Below are 21620 nucleotides of genomic sequence, written 5' to 3'. Positions count from 1 at the left end.
TGTCCGGCATTCTATTGACTTCAATGCATTACATTGCAGTCAGTTATATCGCGGCAATACTGGACGTCTCTTTAAATAGAAAAAGCGGCCGCATTTTCTCTTTTTTTGACATTGTGTGAACGTAGTCTTGGACTGGAAAGAACACACCAATTCCTGCAGGACATACAGCAGCTGATAAGTACTGGAAAACTTGAGTTTTTCAAATAGAACTGATTTACAAATCTTAATAACTTTCTGACACCAGGTCTGCATAGAGTTTAGCCCAGGGGTAGGGAACCTTGGCTCTCCAGCTGTTGCAAAACTACAACTCCCATCATGCCTGGACAGCCAAAGCTGAAGATGAAATCTCTGTGGTAGGAACACAGCCGCACCATTTTAGTTCTCCAGCTCTTCCACTGACTAATGTACTTCAATGAGTTACAGACTCTGAACAATCCCTGTGTAGTCTGATGTTGCAGTGATGTGTTACTCTCTTCCTTCTGTCTCCTCTTCTCCTCTCTAGTTTAGTAAGGAGATGGAACAGATGGACTGATCTATTTGCAAATTACACCATAATTTTATTTTAGATGCAAAGGAGCAATAAAATAATGGCTACAGATGCGTACAGAGCATTTGAAAGGGTTTTCTATGACTTTGACAGGCCAACAAAATGAGATGGGTGGAGGTCCGGCTACCAGCACCTCCAGTGATCAGCTAACGGCTGGGGCCACTGCACACTGGTAAGCGCGTTCCATCTTCAATGTTCACCAGATACAACTGTGCACATTTAACAGCTGTGCAATGTATTGGGGGACACACATGGAGGGCAGATCACACAGACTATACATAGGGAGAAGAGCATACATGGAGGGCAGGTCACATAGACTGTAGATAGGGAGGAGAGCATACATGGAGGGCAGGTCACACAGACTATACATAGGGAGGAGAGCACACATGGAGGGCAGGTCACACAGACTATACATAGGGAGGAGAGCATACATGGAGGGCAGGTCACACAGACTATACATAGGGAGGTGAGCATACATGGAGGGCAGGTCACATAGACTGTAGATAGGGAGGAGAGCATACATGGAGGGCAGGTCACACAGACTATACATAGGGAGAAGAGCATACATGGAGGGCAGGTCACATAGACTGTAGATAGGGAGGAGAGCATACATGGAGGGCAGGTCACACAGACTATACATAGGGAGGAGAGCATACATGGAGGGCAGGTCACACAGACTATACATAGGGAGGAGAGCACACATGGAGGGCAGGTCACACAGACTATACATAGGGAGGAGAGCATACATGGAGGGCAGGTCACACAGACTATACATAGGGAGGAGAGCACACATGGAGGGTAGGTCACACAGACTGTAGATAAGGAGGAGAGCATACTGTACATGGAGGGCAGTTCTCACAGAGATAGGGAGGAGAGCATACATGGAGAGTAGGTCACACACAGGGGCGTAGCTAATGTCTCCTGGGCCCTGGTGCGAGAGGCCAACTTGGGCCCCCCCCCCCTCCTTTCACGACCAAGTGATGCTATTGTTGTGTGTGTGTGTGTGTGTGTGTATATATATATATATATATATATATACACACACAGTGGTGCCTTGGATTATGAGCATAATTCGTTCCAGGACTGTGCTTGTAATCCAAATCCACTCTTAAACTAAAGCAAATTTTCCTATAAGAAATCATGTAAATGCAGACAATTGGTTCCACACCCCAAATATATTTATTATTCTGTACTGTACAGTAATGGAGAGGATGGGAAACACAAGGGCTGATAGAGACTGCAGGGAGCATGAAGGAATGAACAGGGCAGATGTGGGCACATACATGCAGCGCTCTCTGTCTGGGGAGAGAGGGGTTACAGCTATGGAGAGATTACCCCCCCCCCCCACAGTCCTGTCCCCTGATGTAAGCCCCAGCCTGAAGGGGATCTGCTATGATTTGGAAGGTGTTTAGAGTACAGTGTTGTAGACCCCGCTATGCAGGCCATGCCCCTTCTCCACTCGCGCTCCCACCCAATACAGGAAGTTCTTAAACCAAAGCAATGTTCTTAAACCAAGTCACAATTTTGAAAAACTGTGAGCTCTTAAACCAAAACGCTCTTAAACGAAGTTACTCTTAAACCAAGGTACCACTGTATGTATATATATATATATATATATATATATATATATATATATATATACACACACACACACACCAAGACAGATATTACCTATTACCGCCATACTGTTACCGACCAAATCCTGTATACTGAGACCAATATTACCAGTAATACCAGTATATAGGAAGGAAACATTACCGCCACACCACAACCACTACCATCACCACCATATTGTTACTGACCAAATCCAGTATACTAAATCACCTCATCCAGTCATATAGAGGTGGCCCCAGCTCTACACAGGCTCTATACACCATATACATTACAGTGCAGTTATATCAGGTGACTCACAGGAGACGTCTTTTCTGATCGGTGTTCTTCCCTTTCCATCTTCTCCATCTGTCCTGGGCCATTATGAGAACTTCTCCGAGCCACGAATCCACAGAATCTGCCAGACAGACATATTAGGCTCCACACTCTGACACCATCCTCATCTATATACACACTGCACATCTGTACTGTCCCCTTTACACCCTCATTTAGTGGGTAGCCCTGACTCTATGTGACCCCCTAACAATATATGCCCCCTCTGTGTATTCCCTCTCCCCCTATGTTGCCCCCCCAAATAGATGGCCCCCTCTACCCCCTCCCTTATAGATGGCCCCCTCTACCCCCTCCCTTATAGATGGCCTCCTCTCTCCTCACCCCCCCCCTTATGGATGGTCCCCTCTCCCCCCACCCTCCCTTATAGATGGCCCCCTCTCCCCCCCCCCTCCCTTATAGATGGCCTCCTCTCTCCTCACCCTCCCTTATGGATGGTCCCCTCTCCCCCCACCCTCCCTTATAGATGGCCCCCTCTCCCCCCCCCTCCCTTATAGATGGTCCCCTTCCCCCCCTCCCTTATAGATGGTCCCCCTTATAGATGGTCCCCTTCCCCCCCTCCCTTATAGATGGCCCCCTTCCCCCCCTCCCTTATAGATGGTCCCCTTTCCCCCCCTTTATAGATGGTCCCCTTCCTCCCTCCCTTATAGATGGTCCCCTTCCCCCCCCCCCACCCTCATAGATGGCCCCCCTCTTTCCCCCCACCCTCATAGATGGCCCCTCTTTCCCCCCCACCCTCATAGATGGCCCCCTCCTTCCCCCCACCCTCATAGATGGCCCCCTCCTTCCCCCCCACCCTCATAGATGGCCCCCTCCTTCCCCCCACCCTCATAGATGGCCCCCTCCTTCCCCCCCACCCTCATAAATGCCCCCCTCCTTCCCCCCACCCTCATAAATGCCCCCCTCCTTCCCCCCCACCCTCATAAATGCCCCCTCCTTCCCCCCCACCCTCATAAATGCCCCCCTCCTTCCCCCCCACCCTCATAAATGCCCCCCTCTTTCCCCCCACCCTCATAGATGGCCCCCTCCTTTCCCCCCACCCTCATAGATGGCCCCCTCCTTTCCCCCCACCCTCATAGATGGCCCCCTCCTTTCCCCCCACCCTCATAGATGCCCCCCTCCTTTCCCCCTCCTTTCCCCCCACCCGTACAGGCTGATAAAAAAACAAAACTTAACTCACCTGACATCGCGCTCCCACGTTGATCCTCACTCCTCCTGGTCTGTCCCCGGCTGCTGCGCGGCTGCCGGGGGTGTCGCGTCTTATCCCCGGCAGCGCGCGCATCCCAGAACTCCCTGCGCGCCGGAAACCGGAAGTCAGGGCCCAAGGCGCGCAGGGAGTTCTGGGATGCGCGCGCTGCCGGGGGTAAGACGCGACACCCCCGGCAGCCGCGCAGAAGCCGTGGTACAGACGGAGCCAGACTCTTGTGACCGCAAGCAAAACAATGCTTGCGGTCACAAGAGTGATTGATCGGGGGGCCCCGCGGGCCCCCCTTGTGGCGGGCCCGGTCGCGGCGGCGACCCCCGCGACCACGGTGGCTACGCCACTGTTCACACAGACTGTAGATAAGGAGGAAAGCATACATGGAAGGCAGGTCTCACAGACTGTAGATAAGGAGGAGAGCATACTGTACATGGAGGGCAGTTCTCATGGAGATAGGGAGGAGAGCATACATGGAGGGTAGGTCACACAGACTATACATAGGGAGGAGAGCACACATGGAGGGTAGGTCACACAGACTGTAGATAAGGAGGAGAGCATACTGTACATGGAGGGCAGTTCTCACAGAGATAGGGAGGAGAGCATACATGGAGAGTAGGTCACACAGACTGTAGATAAGGAGGAAAGCATACATGGAGGGCAGGTCACATAGACTGTAGATAGGGAGGAGAGCATACATGGAAGGCAGGTCTCACAGACTGTAGATAAGGAGGAGAGCATACTGTACATGGAGGGCAGTTCTCACAGAGATAGGGAGGAGAGCATACATGGAGGGTAGGTCACACAGACTAGATAGGGAGGAGAGCATACATGGAGGGCAGGTCACATAGACTGTAGATAGGGAGGAGAGCATACATGGAAAGCAGGTCTCACAGACTGTAGATAGGGAGGAGAGCATACATGGAGGGCAGGTCACACAGACTGTATATAGGAAGAAGAGCACACCTGGAAGGCAGGTCACACAGACTGTAGATAGGGAGAGCACATACATGGAGAGCAGCACAGACAGACTGTAGATAGGGAAAAAGGGATACATGGAGGGCAGCTCACTCAGACTGGAGGAGCCTGGAGAGGTAAGTATAAACTTTATTATGTTATATACACTATTATTTTACATATCAGCCATCGACCATGCTACCTAATACACGTAATGATGTGCGGCCGGTGGCCGATGACCAAGCTAAGAGACAACAATCAGCAGACTATCGGCTCCTTGGCTGATTATTGCCTTTATTATACAGAGAGATATCAGCCTGATTCAGCAGATAATCGCTCCATGTAATAGGGTCCTAAGGCCTCACCCACACATTTTTTTTCGGTACATGAATCAGGATGGTCATGTGGTCATGATGTATGGATACGGCCAAAACAGTATTAATCGAAATCTTTTTTTTTTTGCAGCACATGGTCTAAAACTACTCTTGTTTTAAAGGTTGTGTATAGACAAAGGTAAATTATACTATTCTCTACATGCACAACACAATGCCTCCCCCGATAAGACTCACATCCTGGCAGTAAGAGGCTGAGACCATGGATGACAAGAAATATACCCTTTTTTCCCATTTTTGTGTTGATTTGACATTTTATTGGAATTACATAACCTAAATGTTGTAAGGTTTTTCTTTTTTGCTGCCTTTCCATGTAAAGTATACGATTATCCAACATGTTGTAGCATATTGGCTTCATACGCCAGGCAATGAACAGCGCTAAAATGTAATGCTTGACATAAAAGCTACATTGGCTCCTAAACACAGTTATTAAGGTGGTTGTGCTCTCAGCTGATTCTTACCTACAGATATTAAGCAGTTTTTTTTATAGTCGGTTGGGAGGCAGCTATGGTGAATAAATCACCGGGAAGATTTGATAAACCTGCACTTATATATTTTATAATTGCATAAATAGCAGTTGCCCAATATAAGAGAAAACACTATAATAAATTTGCATGCCCTCTGAGAATTCCCTGCTGTTTCAATGTGAATCTATGATAGACGGCTGACATAGGCTGCTACCATAGGAAAATTGGATTCCTTGTAGATTCCCTTAGATTCCTTGTAGATTCCCTTGGATTCCTTGTAGATTCCCCTGGATTCCTTGTAGATTCCCTTGGATTCCTTGTAGATTCCCCTGGATTCCTTGTAGATTCCCCTGGATTCCTTGTAGATTCCCCTGGATTCCTTGTAGAGTCCCTTGGATTCCTTGTAGATTCCCTTGGATTCCTTGTAGAATCCCTTGGATTTCATGTAAATTTCCTTCATTATCATTAGTCCCGGCTGTACAAGGAGTAATCCCTACAAAAACAATGGCCCAGAAGTATTAATCGGTCTGAACCAAAACTGTCTGGTTTAACCTATACCAACCAATCACAGCTCAGGGTTTGTTACTTAAAGGAGAAGTCCCATGAAATTGAAAAACAAGAGCAAGGCAGGGGGCGGTGAGGGAAAATAATAAACAAAGTATTCTCACCCATCCCCGAGCCCCGTAGCGCCGCTCACAGGTCTTGCTGACAGCCGCTGGTCACCTGCAGCTCTTCCAGTGGAAACATCATGTACCAGGTGATCGATTGCCTGCTCAGCCAATCAGTGACTGGGATGGGACACTGCTCCAATCACTAACTGCCTAAGCGGACAATCACTTAGCTGTGACGTTGCAGCTGAAAGAGCTGGGTATGTGATGTACTTGTATTCCAGACGATAATGACATCTGGGGGCCATCAGCGTGACCCGTAAGCGGCTCTACAGAGGCATGGGGAGGAGTGAGTTTATTATTTTCCTGCACCCCCCTGCCTTCCTCCCGTTTTTCAATTTCACTGGACTTCTCCTTTAAAGAGATCAGGTGTAATAAAAGCTGAGCCATGATTGGTGGCTATGTGCAAACCCAGACAGTTTTGGTGTCAGATTGATAAATTTGGGCCAATATATCTGCTGATATCAAAGAAGCATACAGAAAAGAGACACCCCGGGGCAGATTTACTCATACCTGGAGAGTGCCACCTGAGGGTTGTACTACATGACCAATGTGCATAGTATCTAGCTGATCGGTGCTCATTTACTGATCCTATTACACGGCTCAGCGATCGTGCGGACAGGGCTGCACAATCGCTAGATTATTCTCCAGGCCATTTAATCGGCCGTCGCCATGCATCCCCTATCACATGGGGAGATGTGCGGCCGACAGCCAATGGCAGCCATTAAATAACTGTGGCTCTTCTGGCACACTGTGAACTATCAGATATAAGATTTCCTCAACACCATCATTGTGTGGATTTTGGCACAGGTTTTTTAATATCCTTATTGTCAGTGGAGAAAATCCACAACAAGTCGGCAAGATTTTATTTTTTTTGCAATATGTGGATGAGATTTGTTGCATAAACATAAGTGACAGGGGTTTTCTGTGAGGAGACCACCCCATCATCCCTTGGTAGAGAGAAGATGGTTACAATGTGCTCTATTACTATCTATCGCTTTTAGACTAGTAATGTATGTAGCTTCTATTCTATCTAAGTAAGGGGGTGTTGCATTTCCGAAGTGCGTCATCCTGACCTTGGCATTCCAAGTTTCCTGAGCCAAGGAAAGCACAGATCTCAGTAAAGAGGCAATACTGCTTTGTGTCTGCCGGTGAAGTTACTCAGATTGAGGTTTAAAATAACTTGTGGGCTTCATTGGTCAGTGGATTGTGCTGTTACTTAATATGCGTTACTGTAACGCTAGATCCTGGGGACTTGTAAAGATGGGAACTGCACAGAACAGCGCTTTCCTGCAATGTCACCTGCTCCTATGAAAGCCTGAGACTGTCTGCATTATCTCTTCCGCCAACTACTACAGCAACGTCCTTACGCTTCACGGACATGCCGGGTAAAACAAAAGCAAAAAACAAGGTTGTCAACTCAAACATCTCATCTCCTTCAGCTCTAAACTTGACCTGCTCACATGTAGATATAAAAGCTTAGCATAGACGCTAGATGAGATGTAGACTGTAAGGACCAAATAGCAGAATTTATGCTTTTCATCCTCCTCTGCGTAGACAGCAGTAACTCTATGGGTGGAATTGGCAATAAATTATCTATACTAAGGCCATGTTCACACAATGTATGTTTAGCATAAATCATGGCCGTTGTTGCAGTTTGCAACAATGGCCGTGATTTATGCTAAACATACGTTGTATTGGAATGAATGGAATCCCGGACGGAGCGTATACACATAGCATACACTCCAGCTGGGATTTCATCCGGCCACACGAAAGACTGACATGTCAGTTTTGTGCGGCTGCTATTCATTGAATAGCGGCATTACAGAACATGTCAGTTCACACAATGGAGCGCGCGGTTCCAGCCACACGCTGCATTGTGTGCAGCGGTGAATTGGGATGCGGGCGCAAATGGGTGCGCCCGCATCCCAATTCACCAGAAATTAAGATCATCCGGTCGGTACTGCATTCACAGCCGGGTCACAGAAGCCGGTGTTATACGCCATGTAAACATGGCCTAATACAAGTCAGATTATTGAGTGCAGAGTCTTCCTAAACCAAGCCCCCCACCCCCACTATTCAACTGAATGACATTGAAAACAATAACATACTGATCTGTATCTCACATTCATATTAACATTTGCCACAATGAAAATGAAATGTATAATTCAGAAAGGGTTTTGTAAGATTATAAGATGTCTAAGATAAAGCTTGATATTGCAGAGTGGGACGTCTTATTTCGTAGAAAACCTTTGGGCAGGGATAAAGAACTTTTGGCCTTCCGCCTGTTGCAAAACTACACTTCCCATCATGCCTGGATGGCTAACGCTTTGGCTGTCTAGACATGATGGAAATTGTAGTTGTGCAGTTCATTGATTGCTCACCAGGTGGTGCTGAGAAGTCGGGGTATTACCCGCACAACTGTGTACTCACTGACCACCACATGTGGTCATACTGTCGTCTTCATGTCGGAGTACACCCATATGATCTTGGCAAGACCAGCCATCTTCTTAACTTGTATGGTTGGGTACCGACTATCCCCCATCAGACAATGCTCCTACAGCAGAGACAGTCACAGCACTCTCATAACAGAGATGGCCACAGGGGCCTATTACAGAGACAGTCACAATGGTCCCACTATACAATCACAGTTCTCACATCGTTTTCCCAACCCACACAGAGACAGCCACAATTCTCAATTATGGAGACGACCATAGTGCTGCCTGTCAAAGCAGCCACAATGCTGCCATAACAGAGACGGCCACAGTGCTGCCATAACATAGACTGCCACAGTGGTGCCCTAACAGAAACAACCACAGTGCTGCCCTAATAGAGACGGCCACAGTGCTGTCATAACAGAGACCGCCACAGTGCTGCCCTACCAGACACTGCAACAGTGCTTCCCTAACATAGACTGCCACAGTGCTGCCCAAATAGAGACGGCCACAGTGCTGTCATAACAGAGACCACCACAGTGCTGCCCTACCAGACACTGCCACAGTGCTTCCCTAACAGAGACCGCCACAGTGCTGCCCTACCAGACACTGCCACAGTGCTTCCCTAACAGAGACCACCACAGTGCTTCCCTAACAGAGACCGCCACAGTGCTGCCCAAATAGAGACGGCCACAGTGCTGTCATAACAGAAACCACCACAGTGCTGCCCTAACAGAGACCGCCACAGTGCTGCCATAACAGAGATGGCCACAGTGCTGACATAACAGAGATGGCGACAGTGCTGCCATAACAGAGACCACCACAGTGCTGCCATACAGAGATTGCCACAGTGCTGCCATAACAGTAGAGGGCTTCTAAACAGGCTTAGACAAGTTCTTAGACCAAAATAACATAAATGCATATGTATAGAACCTATCATGATGCGTCCCCCATCCATCCCCTCCTTGGTTGAACTTGATGGACATGCGTCTTTTTTCAACCGTATTAACTATGTAACAGAGACCACCACAGTGGGCCACAAGAGAGACGGCCACAGTGCTGCCATACAGAGATGGCCACTGCCCTGCTGCAACAGAGATGGCCTTAGTGTTGCCTTAACAGAGACCTCCAAGAGTGCTGCCATAACAGAGACAGCCACAGTGTTACCATAACAGAGATGGCTACATGCTGCCATAACAGAGATGGGCGCAGTGTTACCATAACAGAGACCGCCACAGTGCTGCCATAATAGAGACCGCCACAGCGCTTCCCTGTTTTATCTCCCAATTTGCACAAAAATGATAAATTTGCCATGTATTACTTTCAGCCATCGTGATACTCTTCCACTTCTACATTGTATACTGTCATTCCATCTTTCCTTTGGTTGCACCATTTGGTGCTCATATCTGTAGACACTTAATAAAGAATACCGTCTATACCCGCAATCTAGCTGTATAATGCATATCCCATAATGCATTGCAATGTAAGACCTATCGTCTGCAATTATTATCTCTCTGGGTGGTCCAAGATCTTGAGCAACTGACCTTCTTTCCACCGACCACTCGGCCTCACTTTTATGTCTAGAGGGTGAAATAGTTTGGCTTTTTTACGATTAGTTTGTGGTTTCGAGAAACTTTCTAGTAAAAGTTCATGTTTGTCTTTACGGGAAAAAAAAGTTTTGTGCCCGACTAATGAACATTGCTTGCTATAAATCGAATTGCTTTCTGGTGACAAATAATGGAGCGGTGTAGAGTCCACAGAAGTAGTACTTGTTGGCTGCACAGAGCCTTCCTTTGTCTGCCGCGTGATGTTATGTATTCTAGTTCATTCCGGGATGATCAATACATGGGAGGAGGAAAGCTTCCAAACCACATTTCCCTCTTCTCACTCAGCACTCCCGCATGCTTCCAGCAGGGTCCCTCTGACTAGGATCTAATTTGCTAAGTCAGGAATCCAAATCAGTTGATTAACATGAATGGAAATGATGAAGGATTCTGTCTCGAACACAGAATCGGCAAATCTCAGAATCATTAATTAAATTTTACACGGCACCTCTAATAATTTATGCCGCAATTATTTTCCGTGCCAGACTGCCTCAGTGTCTTTCCTCCTGTTTGAAGGGAAATGTCAGGATACATTAAGTCAAATGACGATGACATCCTCACGGGGAAACGTTCCTCACTTGTCAATTACTTTCCTTGGGGAACAGAAATAGCCACACGACCCCCAAAGCCTATAGTACGTTCCAGTAATTGGGGATAATTCTCATGCCTGTGATCTCCTTCATCTTTCAACATTGCCCTTGTTCATCTGTCGGGGCTGACCACGGCATTTGCTGAGGGCTACATTGGGCTTGTCATACATGCTGAATTCGCCTCATATGAGATGTGCTCATAACATGTAGATGTAGTTTCAAGTATACTTCTTATGTAGTCTTTGTAGTCTTTCTTTTTTTGGCCTTTTTTTCTTGTTTTTTTTTTTTTTTCTTATTTCCCTGTTTTGGTGTTTATCTATGTGGTTTATTTGAAACAGAACACCCTTTCTCCAACCATTGTGTTGGCAGTGGTAGGAGGCCAGTCCTGTCTCTTTTCCCGGATATATTCTATAGGACCCCCAGATGGGAGATCTGACGGATTGGACCATTCTCATTTATGTTTTTCTATTGTGTTGTTTATCATGTGTTCTGCACCATTCTTGATTATGGCTGTTAACATTTCTATTGGTGGCAGTGTATTTTATACATACACATATACATATTGACCAGAACCGACATAGTCCCCTGGCATTTGTTCTCCCAGTTCACTAGTGATGTCACTTACGCACTGGAGAGCCGGAAGAAGCAAACATCTGTGGACTACTACGCTGATTCAGGTCTATATGTGTATGCAGGGTATACGTCTGCTGACCTGACAGCCCCGACTGCCACCTCCCCTAATGGTCCAGACAGAAGGGAGGGCAATATAGAGGCGAGCACTCCTGTACACAGGATGGGGGGGTTCGGGCTCAAGGGATGCACTGCCAGCAGCTGTTGGCGGGGTGTGGAAGGGTGTGACAGGAGCGGTGACAGGTGACATGGGATCCCATAGGATTCTATTGGGGGATCCGTGCCGTGATTCTGCACTATGGCATCCTATTTTTTCACGGCACAGATCTAATAAATAGACTCATAGGATTCAATGTCCTCTAAAATTATAAATTTTAGGGGACAAATTATCAGTTTCACGGGATGTGTAAATAAGGCCCTAAAGTTAGCTAGTGATATAGAAAATTGAAAACAACAATAGAAAGTCTTTGAAACCGTGGCCCATGCATTGAAAGTATCAAAGCTGTATACTTACCCAACTGACTTCCAGTCGCAATTCTCTTCTTCAGTACTTTCAGTGACAGGAAATGCCCACTTAGTGGCTTATCTTTATGCTGTCTATACTGAGAAGGTATTTCCTGCCTACACATAACATGACTATAAGTAATGAAGAAGAGGACCACAGTTGAAACCAGTCACTCAGGAACCTGGCAGTGGCAGGGGAGTGGGGTAAGTGAGTATACAGCTTTATTTTCAATGCAGCTTTGGCTTTCCCTCTCCAGGCGTGGCAGGAATTGTAGCTTTGCAAAAGCTAGAGGTTGCAAGTTTTATATCTGTCCTGTAGGGGAAAGTGATTGTTACATGGTGGTATCTTAAAGTGGAGGTAAAACTATGTTAACACAAACTCTCCATCTCACAGGCCCGGTCTTCTGTCTGTAAAGCTGCATGTCCACCTTCATAGAAGTAATAGAAAATAAATTTGATCTAAGAGTTAACTCCGAGATACTCCAAAGTGGCGGCAACAAATCCTGCTCCTTTCAGACAGCTCGTGTACATGGGGCCTTATTTCACACAATTTTAAACTGCTTATGTTCAAGTTGTGTAGTGTGGCTTAGATATTTGCAACTCAATGGGGCATCACAAAACAGTGTTTTTGCAGTTAAACCGATGCCGAGAGGCATTTAAAATGAGTCTCTTAGTGTAAATTTATCAAAGAGATCTGAAATAGTAATGCATTGATTTAGTTCACAAAGCAGGAAATCTCAGAGACAGTGGGCCGCATTCATTTACATGCACGTCACAGGATCATCAGCCTTTCTGCAAGAAATATAGATTGTGCCAGAATTGTCATTTGTGGATGTTTTTTCAGCGTCCTGCAGCAATAAACTAATAAAAACCTAAAGGTTATGGGAGGACAGACAATGAAAGGTTGGGTCTGTCCAGTATCTTGAAAAAAAAAAATCAGCTGAATTCTGTACAGAAATGAAGAGGAAAAGGCTAAGAACGTCAGGGCAATAACATTAGGGAAGGTCAGACGTCTGCACAATCCAGGGCTGATTATTATCAATGAATTTCACGAAAATTGACAATGCAAATGAAGCGGAGAGCAGCGCACATCTGGCGGTCTTATTATATACAGGGTCATCACTGCTCTAATAGTGCGAGCAGGAAAACAGCAATGATCGTGTGCGCAGCAGAGAATCAGGTCAATACTATAAGAAGGGAAAGAGTAAAAAAATCTTCAATGCTGCACAAATAACATTAGAATATTCCTCCGAAAATGTTACATGTTTCCTGCTATATAGACCCCACACTGCTCTCCTGAAATACTCTGCACCGTTAGTAAACCCATTCTATCTACTATGTAAAGACTCATTCACACAGTCAGTGATTTTTTTTTGTCAGCACAGAAAGAAAAATCACCGGTGGTGAATGCATCTTTTTTGCCGATCCACAAAAATTGTACAGTGCTAGTTAATAAAGTTGAACTGGTTAATAAAAAAATGCCCAATCCCTAAAAAAGGTCACGTGTACGCTTTCAGCCCTTGACATTTATTAAGGAATCCATATTTTTATGTAAGTCTGTATTTCCTTGCGGACGTTACGGGTGTCACATCTGTAACTTCTATTGGCTAATCCTGTGCATAATTATAATCCGTAATTGAACATATCCTACTTTTATTGTGGATCCCTTAAACTACGAATAGTGTTTGGTTTTAGAACTCTTGTCCACACCTATGAGTCTCCATAGTAACAGACTACAAACAAATCCTGTGTAGTCAGATCCTTTGATCACACTTCCTTCTATCTGCCTTTTTTTATTTGCTCATTTTCTTTACAGTGTGTGGTAAATCTTGGCCCTGCCCTGTCAGTATATGACAGTCTGTATATTTCCATAAAGCGCTATACATATTTTGTAGAGAGAATTTAAATAATTCTGAGAGATCTCATTTTGGCCACTTAACTTATAGTGCGATGGACACTTCTTGTCTCCGGGTAATAGACCCTTAACCTTCACTCACCTCATTACATTGAAATGCTGTCAGACTCTGAAGAATATCATTATTGCCCGATTGCAGGCCTTCTGATGAAGTTGCCACTTATTTTACTCAATGTAATATTTTTGTCTTCGTCAGGATGGTAAATGGCTGCACAATGCTGGAACAAAATTGTAGAAACAAATGTAAGGTTTCTATACGTCAATAGAGATGAGTCAACTTGTAGAAAGTTTGGGTTCGCACAAACCCAGATGATTGGCTTTTGAATCCCGCTGTCTAGATTAGATGGATGCAGCCCAAGGACTGTAAGGAAAACCTGGATCAATTAACAATTTCAGGTTAACGATAAACAATCTTGTATGCGATTATTAATTGTTAAAAATCGCTTTGTCTAATAGGACCCTTAGTTCACAACGTTGTTGACTCTACCCACTTCTTTTTGTCTTGCCGGTATATCTCCCCTATTCATGTCCACAGGGTTTAGAAATGTACGTCAGTCTATTCCCTGTGTTTTATCTACATGGTTGTGAAAATGGCTGGTACCTTTGTATGTTGGAAATGGTATGATGTTTTTCTTTTGGAAAATCAATAAAAATATGTTTGGGGGGAAAAAAAAAGACGTCCAGTATTTGCCAATCCATCTGATCAATGAACAATGTGGAATTACACTGAACCATTAGCGAACGATAATTGATAATTTTGGTGTCAGCACTAAAGATGAGCGAACTTTCAGCATTTGATTAGCGGTGGCTGCTGAAGTTGGATAAAGCCCTAAGGCTATGTGGAAATCATGGATATAGTCATTGGCTGTTTTCATGTGTCCAGACAACCTTAGAGCTTTATCCAAGTTCAGCAGCCCCAGCTAATCAAATACCGAACGTTCGGGTTCGGATCGACTCGAACCCGAACCCGGTTCGCTCATCTCTAGTCAGCACCAAATGAATGATGAACTATTTCTCGTTGGTCGTTTGATTGTTGCCTCCATTTACATGAAACAATTGTCTTCTTTTTTCGAACGATAATCGTCCCGTGTAATAGGGTCCTTAGCACCTTTTTGTTGCATTATACATCAGGCCTTTTTTTTTAACAAAGGTTAGAAAAAGATAGTAAGGTACCATGTTAGCCAGAAAAATCCATATGGTGGCAAATACTCTATTTTAGGCATCAGTCCTAAAATACTTTGATCTTACAAAGCCTGTAATGTGAAATGTGATGTGAACAGGGCCTACACAATGTCTGCCTGAACGAAGGTATTAGTAGCCTCGCAGCACAAAGTACTTGAGTGTTCAAGCTCATTTAACTTCTAGAAAGTTGATAATGAGAACAAGAGCTTAAAACTATCGGATCTTTAATTTGTCACTAACATGCAGCCACTCTTCAATGGATCTCTGGTCTTAATGATTTCGCTGATAAGAATGAAATCACTTAAAGCACTGGAGAGACGGCGAAGTATGTTCCTACCACCCCGGCATCAGACTTCCTAATGGTTATTGGAATTTGTATCCTGTTTAAAACAAATGACCTGTAATTAGTTATTTCATGGCTTCATTAGTCAGACAGGAGGAAAAGAGCAACTGGAGAAGAATAGCTGAATGTATGTAAGGAATTGTGACTGCCTGGTGGGGCTCGGAGCTGCCCAAGAAATGGCTCCACTTAAGAGTTTAGCTGCAACTTAATGTCCTATCACATAAAGACCAGAACACTGAGAACATAGTGCGTAACATTATTCATAGTATTTTAATGCCAGTGTATGTCCTAGTAGGACGCTGAACGTCAATTAGCCAAGGCCTATGTTACACAACCCATTTATTGTCTCCTAACTTAAAGTGGTATTCCGGTGTCAGAGAATTCTATTTAAATAAAACTATCACCCCAAGATATATGTTACTAATGTAATCACTAATAGTACTGGTTTCAGCGGCTTTTGTGGATTCACTGCTGCTAGGAAGTTGAAAAGAGAAGAACTACACAATGGGAGGCATTTATTAAGTCCGGCGTTTTTTACTCCGGACGTAAAAATGCCCCCGCAGCTCCGGCGCTACGGAGATTTATGTAGAGGCGGACTGCCTCTACATAAATCCCGTGCGCGCCGTTGCGCACCGCCGAAAACCTACGCCAGCTGAGGACTGGAGTAGGTTTTCGGCGTACATTTTGGCGGAACGGATGATAAATCGCGCGGACTCTGAGTCCGCGCCCTCCGTTCCGCCCACTCTCCGCCCCTTTTCCGCCCCCTGGCGTACTCGGCGGAAAGTGCCGATTTGCGAATATTTTATTCGCAAATCCGCCATTTTTGCTTAAAAAAAGAGGCAAATCGGCACTTTCCGCCGAAAATCATCCATTCGCCGGATGATACATGTGGCCCAATGTGTATTGTCTCCAGCTCCCTGGCTCCTCCCTCTCTACACAGACAAGGTAGCATCCTCTGATGTCATAGGAGGCTTGGTTGGATCCTGTCTCTGACGAGGCCCTCAATTCCACTTTGCTCCCTGTCATATACATATATATCTTTCTATGGTACATTTGGGGAGAATAGCGTTTACAGCATGCTGCCTTACGATGAATGATGCTACAGAATGAAAATCTAGAGAGTGAATGCAGTAGGTGCTGCTATCTCACTAATACAATGTCTGCAATAAAATTAGATGCTTTGCAACAGCTTTAGGTGGGCAAGTGCCCAGACAGCTGGGGGCGGGTAGGCGGGGTGGGAGAACTGTAATGAAGAGTTGAGGGAAAGCAATGCATTCTGGGAATTGTAGTACAGAGAGCTCAAGTACAGAACTAAGATCGCCAAAAAAATTGGATTTTTGGTAGTTTCAGAGGTGGGCCAGATAACTACTGCTATATATTTCTGCAGCATGTTCTTTTTTTTTTTTTTACTTGTTTTTTTTTTTTTTCATGATAAAACTCTATTTAAACAACAGGTCATTTTCTGAGGCCACATTCCCTTCAGTCTCTTTTACTATATGATAATATTGCTCAATAGTATAAGGACAGAATGCAGCTTTATGATGAGCCGCACCTTGTCCTGATTCGACCTCCATGCAGACATTGCAAGTATATGGGAACTGTGTAGCAAGCATCCTTACGTCCCATCCAGGAAGCATGTTCTGCTCAGGTGTCCAAGGTGAACAGCATACAGCACTGCAATATACAAGCTGCTCTATTTATCGCTTTAATGGTGCATTTACACAGAGAGATTTATCTGACAGATTTTTGAAGCCAAAGCCAGGGAAGGATTTGAAAAGATAAGAAATTTTAGTCTTTCCTTTATAACCTGTTCCCTGCTTAAAATCTGTTTCTGGCTTTGGCTTAAAAAAATCTGTCAGATAAATCTCTCTGTGTAAAGGCACCATGAAGGGAACCAAATAGCATGAGTGTGCTGCTATGGCTCCTGGCTGCATCCTACAGATCTAGGCCATGTTCCCACTGCGTTCAGTGACGGCTGGTGTTACTGAAGAGCAGATCTTCATTTCCGTTGAATTGGGATGTGGGAGCATCCGTGTGCGCCCACATCCCAATTCACCGTTTGCTCCATTGTGTGAGCTGACATGTTCTTTGCAGCCGCTATTCAATGAATAGCGGCTGCACAAAACTGACATGTCAGTTTCTCGTGCGGCCAGTTGAAATCCCGGCCAAAGCTTATACTATGTGTATACGCTCCAGACGGGATTCCATTCATTCACATACAAAGTATTTTCTGCATAAGGGTATAAACACACACACACCGTATACGCAGCGTATTTACTGCTGCGATACGCAGCAGATATGCAGCAGATTAGATCTAAATAACTGAACACAGCAACACAGCATCAAGTCTTCACCATCAAATCTGCTGCAGATCTGCTGCGTATCTGCAGCATATACGGTGTGTGTGTTTGTACCCTCAATCACAGCTGTTGTTGCAAATTACGACAATGGCTGTGATTTATGCAAAAGATGCGTTGTGTGAACATGACCCTAGGATGCAGCTTCTCCAGCATACAAGCAGCGTCTGTTGGGGTAACTTTATACCGGTGAATTTTTTTTTTTTTTACTGAGGTCAGTAAATTAATCATCTGGGCAGGGCGCCGTCCGTGACTAGTCATGGCTGTCTGCCACTATTGGGTCCCTCTGTCTGTCAATCATCCCTGCACTATGTGCTGAAAGACAGAGCGTTGACTAGTCACGGGCAGCTACCCCCTCAGATGACTAGTTACCACCCCTCTCCTGGCTTTGGTCGGTGTAATAAAACATCTTTTCCCCCATGTATAGCTACTGCTGCAGACGTGGCTGGTATGCTCAGTAGTCGGGAAGCGTATCATCTCAATACTGCTGATTGGTTCCCTTTAAATCTTTTCAGTAGTTTCTCACACTTGACCAAAATGTGATGTTTATAGCTTGTTGCCGATGGTTACAACCCTCCATTTTGCTTTAGTTCATTGGAAGTTCATTAGTTATAGGAGAATGAAACAGCAAAGGATGGGAAGTCTGTAACTAGGAACCAATGTGAAAGGCTCAGCTGTGGGGGAGCACAATATGAGCTGCACAAGAAGGTAAAGACCTCTTCAGCAGCCAGGAGTAAAGGGCAGCAATGCATGATGGGAAGTGTAGTCTGCTAACACAATGCTGCCACTAAAGTCATGGGTACACAGAGGAGTACATAGGAAGCCATGGTGTGACAAAAAGAGGTAACATACATATACAGGATGTAGGAGTAGTGTTGTACTGCTGCCCTGTGTGTAACGTCTCTGAAGCCTCTGCAGTTTTTTATGAATGGCAGAGTACCTCTTTAAGGGTGCCTTCACACGTACCAGATCCGCAGCGGATCCAGTGCCTTTCATCCCTATGAGAGCACATACTCGCAGTGGGATTGACGCCCCGCTGTGAGTATGTGAGTTAACCGCTTGCAGGCATACATTACATGCTCCGCGCCAAGCGGGCATTCTACAGAAATTCTGATTTCTTTTAAAAACAGCACCACACCTGTCCTCAGGTTGTTTGTGGTATTACAACCTGGCTCTATTTACTTCAATGGAACAAGCTTGGTGCATGTTGCAAGAGATGCTCAATAGTTGCCTAATGTTACCCATGTCACGGCAACTATCGCATGATGGAGAGATGTGCGGGAAACATTGATTTTTGACTGGTTTAGGGCCTGTTCACACTACTGTACACGTCAATTCTTTGAACGGAAAGGCGCAGAGAGTGGAAGCGTGCGAGACCTCCCATTGAAAGACAAAGCAGGCTGGGGTTCTGAGTGGGATCTCTGCGCGGATTCCGTAGTGTGAATGGGCCCTTAAAGTGAGTGATAAGCTGATGAGCGAGCATTTGCTTGTTTGTTGTCTGATAGCTGGCTGTATTGCATGGATTGCTTGATATCTTTTACATTCATAAAATGTTACATAAATTAATACATATGACCTGAAGGCTCTATCTGCCTCTTTACAGTAACTTGGTTGAACTGTTGTGCAATGGACGGAGTTATATAGGAATGATGCTGAGACTGTAAACTATCCAACCCAGGATTAGCATGACATGGACCTATGCAATTGTCTTGTGTCACTAGCTTATTCCTACTGCATGCATTGTGTTCCCCAACCTTTGACTCTCTAGCTGTTGCCAAACTATGACTCCCAGCATAACCGGACGGCCTTTGGCAACAGCTGGAGAGCCGCAGGTTGGGGAATAGTTAGTATATAGTATATATCTATATTCATTGATATTCTTTATACAAGACCAATAATTCCCCCCCCCCCCACAAATACATAGATGTTATATTTATTGCTCTGCTCTGAGGACCCGGAGCGATCAATAGTGAATTGTTTTTACGGAAAAAAAGGGGTTAAGAAGACTCCATCTGTTACCTATGACATCTGCGCAGCAAGACAGGGCTGAGCGCCGCTCGCTCATCCACTCAGTGGAAAATGACACAGTGTACCCAGGGCTAACAGGGACATGAAATGGAAATCCCTCTACATTTTGATGGCTAATCCTTTTAATTCTGCTTGTCTTCATGTTTCTCTGCGTGTTTGATACAGAGAAACAAAGATTGAAGCAGAGCCTTCTATTTCTGGAAAGTGTCATGGAACAAAGTGCGGTGTAACCATGATTAATGTTACGGGTTAGCTTTTAACGTTAATAGGGTGCCACGAGCACCATGAAACATATTTTACAGCTTGCTGGGTTTACAGTGAGAGTTCTTTACTTTATTAGTCAAACATTATTCCGTGTTCTATAAACAGCAATGCCTGAGCGCTCCTGAGAACATGGCTCGTTGGGTATTCTGTGGCTGAATTTATTGTCATCGAATGTTGACACAAGTAAAGCCATAACTCAAGTATTAGTTTTAATAGTGCTCCAGCGTGAGCCTGGGGGCGAGGTCTGTAGGTGTTTTCTTGTGTATGCTATTTACAGAACACGGATACGGGTCATGGAGTCATTAAGTACAGTGCGGCACCAGCGAGAAGTCGGCAGCATTAGGGAATAAGCTGGCGTGTTCAGAATAATCGTTGTACTCTGTGATTTGGAGTAGACTTGGAGCACCTGCATGCTACATGTTATTTAGTGTCTGGATGGAAGGTGCATCTGATTTATTTCTATTTGTAAGTGTGGTTAAAGATGTAGAAGGGTTCGGCCAAGGGATGCAATGTTGCAGGCTGGTGTAATATTTACATGTCATTTGTATACAATTGGTGTATTACCCAATGAACAATCAAAAATCACCTTTTATACTTGCTAGAGTAATTTCTTTGCATATAATTGTTATGGTGGCCATATATATTGGAATGACCAATGAACAATATTTTTGTCACCGTACTCTATGTTGGCTGGCCATTCATGACCAAAGACTCTGGGCTCACTGGGAATGTTTCTTTACAGACAGATTTCCCGGATTTACTTAAACCATCAAATCATCTAAGATAAGTGCAAGCTTAGGGCCCTATTACATGGAGCGATAATCGGTCAAATCAGGCCGATTCGGTTGATTACCACGCCTTGTAACAGAGACAATGATCAGCAGCTTATCGTGTCTTAGGCCTGGATCTAAAATTATAATGATAGTGATGCGCAGCCATCAGCTTACGATTAAATAAACTTTTATACATCGCCTCTCCACACTCCCGGTCTTCTCCTGTCCTCTGCTTTCACTCCCAGCTGTCCCGACCAGTGATTGGCTGAGCGGCCTGTCAGCTCAGACAGGCTGCCGGGAGTGAAAGCAAAGAACAGGAGAAGACCAGGAGCGTGGAGAGGTGATTTATAACAGCTTAGGCCAAGGGCTGCACGGACATTGCTAACGATGTCCATGCAGCCCTTCCTAAACGATCATCGAGCTGTGTAATAGACCCAGTAAGCGAGCGCCGTTCAGCTGCACTTGCTGTCTATACTTTAAAAGGTACACTTTAAGTTTAGACCAACCTCTAGTTGGCTTAGACGTTTGACAAAATTTGGTTCTGTTACACCCATGCCTCCTATTCGACCCAACAAAAAAAGTGTCAACTTAAGTGTCGAAAACATAATGTAAAATGTGGAATTTTTGCAGTAGTAAACCTCGGACTGTGTTTCATCGAATACAATTATAGGCTATGTTCACACTACGTATGAGACCGGCCGTTCCGTGACCCCGGCCGGGTCACGGAACGGCCGGTCTCTGGCCGGATCATCTCGGCTGGTACTTAAGTACTGGCCGGATGATCTTTCCGGCCTCAGAGCTCTGATGCGGGTGCATCAGCGTGCG

General features: G+C 45.2%; 1 protein-coding gene across 6 annotated transcripts in view; it reads left to right on the top strand.

Annotated features, from left to right (window-relative positions):
• Nucleotides 1-21620, top strand: part of PKNOX2 (PBX/knotted 1 homeobox 2) — a 316712-nt gene that overhangs the window by 18945 nt on the left and 276147 nt on the right. The window contains exon 1 of one of the 6 annotated variants that reach the window (XM_069947885.1): nt 18432-18573. The exons of the other annotated variants lie outside the window; for them this stretch is intronic. The gene's annotated coding sequence lies outside the window, so the exon portion shown is untranslated. Of the gene's footprint in view, nt 1-18431; nt 18574-21620 lie in introns of those variants that run through there. 6 annotated transcript variants of the gene reach the window in all.

This window comes from Dendropsophus ebraccatus, chromosome 12 (assembly GCF_027789765.1).
Source record: "Dendropsophus ebraccatus isolate aDenEbr1 chromosome 12, aDenEbr1.pat, whole genome shotgun sequence".
Classification (NCBI taxonomy): domain Eukaryota; kingdom Metazoa; phylum Chordata; class Amphibia; order Anura; family Hylidae; genus Dendropsophus; species Dendropsophus ebraccatus.
This window is presented reverse-complemented; position numbering and strand designations above follow the sequence as displayed.